The 5,000-nt window shown below is 40.3% G+C and overlaps 1 protein-coding gene across 1 annotated transcript in view; it reads left to right on the forward strand.

Moving 5' to 3' along the window:
* The first annotated feature begins 285 nt into the window (after positions 1-285).
* Positions 286-5,000, forward strand: part of LOC119571470 (putative helicase mov-10-B.1) — a 29,372-nt gene continuing 24,657 nt past the window's right edge. Inside the window, exon 1 of the mRNA XM_037918764.1 lies at positions 286-458. The gene's annotated coding sequence lies outside the window, so the exon portion shown is untranslated. The remainder of the gene's footprint in view (positions 459-5,000) is intronic.

Below are 5,000 nucleotides of genomic sequence, written 5' to 3' on the forward strand. Positions count from 1 at the left end.
ACCACACAAATGCACACCACACACACAAGCACACACACAACCAACACACACACCCACAACACACACACACACACACACACCACACACACCACACACAACACCACACACACACACACACACAAACACACACACACACACACACACAACACACACACAACACACACACACGACACACAAACACACAAATGCACACACACACACACACACACACACACACACACACACACACACACACACACACACACACACACACACACACACACATAGTATTTAACATTTGTATTTTATTGATTTACTCTCTTCATTATATAGGTTCCTGGACTAGCAGAAAAACGACCATCTGTCTTAAGAGGAGACAATGTATACATCACTGGATGTGAAGATTCCCGGGCTCGGGGATATGTAGGATGCGTCCACCAAGTAAATGAAAAGTCTCTTTACATTGCACTGGCATCAGAGTAAGGATATACTATATAGTTTTTCTTTTAGATTACTGTTTTTTTTTTTCTTTTTTTTTTTTTTATCATGTAATAAACCTTAGTTACGGTTTGATAAAAAAAAAAAAAAAAAAAAAAAAAAAAAAAAAAAAAAAAAAAAAAAAATATATATATATATATATATATATATATATATATATATATATATATATATATATATATATATAATATATATGGGGGGCCACGGTGGCCGAATGGTTAGAGCGTCGGACCCAATACTGTCACGACGGCAATCTGAGTTCGAGGGTTCGAGTCACCGGCCGGCGCGTTGTTTCCCTTGGGCAAGGAACTTCACCTCGATTGCCTGCCTAGCCACTGGGTGGCCAAGCCAGCTCAAATCAGTGCCGGGTAAATAGAGATGGTGACTCGATAAAAACACCGGGCGGAAGGCAATGGCAAACCACCGCTCTAAATTGCTAAGAAAAAATCATGGAAGCCCATGATCATCATTTCCGCGGTGGCCGAATGGTTAGAGTGTCGGACTCAAGACTGTCACGACGGCAATCTGAATTCGAGGGTTCGAGTCACCGACCGCCGCGTTGTTCACTTGGGCAAGGAACTTCACCTTGATTGCCTACCTAGCCACTGGGTGGCCAAGCCAGCCCAAGTCAAGTGCTGGTCCCAAGCCCGGATAAATAGAGAGAATGATTACCTAAAAGGTACCACCGGCACTCTCCGTGGAAAGGAACTGGGGACCCTACCACGTACTCACTCCAAGAGCATCACAACATGAAAGCTACAATTAAGTATCATGCTGTGACCACGGCGGCTCAGACGTGAACCTACCGTTAAAAGAAGAAGATAATATATATATATATATATATATATGTATGTATATCATCATCAATAACGGTATGCTCATGTTTGAGCAGCCGTGGACCTCTCCACCATTCTTCGCCACTAAAATCGATCTTACGCTTTTCTTTTCACTTGTACCATCGACAGCCTGCAAATATCTTTGATATTGTCGCTCAGTCTTGTCTTCGGTTTGCCTCTTCCTCTGTTTCCTATCACCATCCCTGTCAGCAAGTTTTTCTCAATACTTTTACTTCTCATCACATGACCAATAAACTTTAATTTCCTTTTGTTCAAGATGTCCAACAGCTGGTCTTTACAATTTATTTTTCTCAGCACTTCATCATTCGTCTTCTTCTCTGTCCAGCTAATACACAGTACTCGTCTATAACACCACATTTCAAAACTATTGATCTTTTTCTTGTCTATCTACTTCAGCACCCAACACTCAGAACCATATGATGCAATTGGGAAAACTAATGAGTTCAATAACCTCAGCTTTGTCTGTAAGGTAATGCTTCGGTTTTTCCAGATGTTATTGAGAGCAATTGTGGCATTTTTGGCAATGGTAATTCTTCTTTTTATCTCTGGTGAATCATCATATGTATTAGTTAAAACAGCTCCAAGATAAGTGAACCCTTTCACATTTTCCACAATCATTCCATTGATTGTAACATGTTCATCATTGTTCATTGCCAGTTATCTTTGAATCTTCATGATCTTAGTTTTCTTGGCATTAAGAAACAAACTAGCCTTTTCACTTGCTTCTCTAACTTTATCTAGTAGTTGTTGTAGTTCAGTGATACTGCTGGCAATCAAAACTATATCATGGGCGTACCTCAGATTTGATATTTTGTATCCTCCAACATCCACAGTTCCTTCAAAATTCTCTAGAGCACCTCTCATAATTGTTTGAGAATATATATTAAAGAGGTGCGGAGACAGAATGCAACCCTGTCGCACTCCTTGTTTGACTTCGAACCATTCTGTTAACCCATAAGTTCTTACAGCAGCTTGTTGTTGGTCATACATGGCTTTTATTAGTTGGATGATGTGTTTTGGAAACTTCATATCGTTCATGTTATTCCAGAGGATATCGTGATCAACAGTATCAAAAGCTTTCACATAATCGATGAAACACAGGTATAGGTCTTTTTGATGTTCTCTGTTTTTCTCTATGATCAATTTTAGATTTAGAATCTGGTTTCTAGTACCTTTTCCAGGGCGAAAATCTGCTTGTTCGTCTGCAATTTCCTCTCTTAACTTCAACTTCATTCTTTCAGCAATAATTTTCAACAAAATTTTGCTGCTGTGACTTATTAATGCAATTGTCCTATTATTGTTGCATTGGAGTGCATCACCTTTTTTAGGTGTGGGAGTAAAGACTGATTTTACCCAGTCTTCTGGCCATTTTCTTTCATTCCATATTTTTGTACAGAGTTTGTAGAAGAAGTATTCAACACTTTCACCAGCATTCTTAATTAGTTCTGCTGTTATTTCATCTATTCGGGCCCTTGGTTCATCTTCGTTTTTTGGTTTAATTGGTGTCATTGAGTCTAATTAATGTTGTTGTTAGATCTTTATTCTTTTTGTATAGGTTGGAACAATATTGATTCCATCTATCTTTGACTTCTTTTCCATCACATAAAACAAGTCCATCTTCAGTTTTGATAGTGTCCATTGTAGGTTTAAATTTTCGTGTGATGTTTCGTACTCCTTGATAGAACAGCTTTCAATTCTCTGGCAATGTTCATTTAAATATTTTTCCTTATCTTGTCGCAATAATTATTGAATTTTTGTATTTTGTTTTTTGTAAATTACTTTTCAATGATTATTGATACCCTTGATTTAGGCAGCTTGTTTCATTTCACTTAGTTTTTTTCGATATCCAGGGAATTTGTCTTTTCTTTTGCGAAGTTTTTCTAAGCATCTCAGCAGGAGTTCTTTTTCCCTCATCCACAACTCATTGGTGTTTTATCATCTTCACATTAAATTGAGTATTTCAAATTTGTTTGACACTGAAATTTCTGTAATTTGTTATAAAGAGCTTTGTAGTCGCCCGTCGCGTGGGTTTATCATTGCGCGTTGTCAGTGGCAACCAGGCTGACAATGTTAAACATCATCTGGAAGACAAAGAAGTTTTATTTATATATTATATATATATAATATATTTTATAATTTATATATATATATATCAATCAATAACGTATGCTAAATGCTTGAGCATCCGTGGACCTCTCCACATCCTTCGCCATAAACTCGATCTTACGCTTTTTTTTCCACTTATCCCATCGACACCCGCAATATCTTTGATATTGTCGTCATTTTGGCTTTGGTTTGCTCTTCCTCTGTTTCCTACCCACCATCCCTGTCGCAAGTTTTTCTCATACTTTTACTTCTCATTACATGACCAATAAACTTTAATTTCCTCTTTTTCAAGTTTGTCAAAATTTTCGGTCTTTACAATTTTATTTCTCTCAGCACTTCATCATTCGTCTTCTTCTCTGTCCAGCTAATACGCAGTACTCGTCTGTAACACCACATTGTCAAAACTATTGATCTTTTCTTGTCTATCTACTTCAACACCCACACTCAAACATAAATGATCAATTGGAAAACTAATGATTTCAAAAACTCACTTATTGAGGTTATTGACCCTCAGCTTTTTGCCACCAACACAAGGCAGGCTAGGCAGACGGCGTGCTATTCACAGGGTCGTGAACACTGAACAGCTCCAAGAGGCACCAAGCACCACAGCGTCCCAGAACACCACGAGGGGAAAACGCCAAGTGGCGAGGCAGGGCACGAAAAAAACCCCAAAATGACCAGCCCTTTCCTTTATTTACACAATTTTATTTACCCGTACACTTTTCATAGGCACAATACAGGGGAAACCAGCATGCCCACACTGCACGATACAGCTTATAACAGGGCAACACAAAGTTACATCAGGTCACAAGGGCTCAAACGAGGTCTTCACAGGAGCAGCACCCAACCCCGTCTCTCTTGGCTTGTTCCTCTGCTCCTTCGCTCACAGCCAGTTGTGTCATGTTTACCCAGGATCCTTTTCATGTTAACACATGCCCAGGTCATCCTTTTCATGTTAACACATGTTTCGCACAGAGACAAAGACCCACTGGCGTAGCACTATCCCCCCCCTATCAAGCAGACGACTCGTCTGCTCTGACATACCTAAACATGAAACAAAATACAGAAAATTTACATAAAATTAGTTCTCAGGAACAAACAAAATTCTTTTAAACAAAAGTAACCATAATTGTAAATCAGTTCTCAGAAACACAAAAATCTTTCATCCAGCGCGGCTTTCTTCGCTCTCGCTGGGGTCGCTCTGGAGGAGGTGTGGGCGGCGGTAGATTGGCAGTGGCACCCAGAGGGGTATATTCTGCCCCAAGAACTGGCTCATGGTCACCATTGACGTCTGTTGCATCGCCCTCACCGTCCAAATGCTCGTCCTGATCTCGGTCAGCATCTGCCACGTCCTCATCACCGCTACTGGGGCTAACGTCATCTTCTTTTTCACCATGGCCCCAGGAGTAGCTTCCTGGCCCATGGTAATGCCCACAGCCCGTAAGCCAAGTCCTCGAGGAAGTCAGGCAACGGCCCCACACCAACCAACTCCTCGCTCCCTGACGACTCTTCTGGACGCTCCACTTCCTTACAAGTGCCCAGCTTTGCACCAGCTGGCAC

This window comes from Penaeus monodon, chromosome 4 (genome assembly GCF_015228065.2).
Source record: "Penaeus monodon isolate SGIC_2016 chromosome 4, NSTDA_Pmon_1, whole genome shotgun sequence".
NCBI lineage: Eukaryota > Metazoa > Arthropoda > Malacostraca > Decapoda > Penaeidae > Penaeus > Penaeus monodon.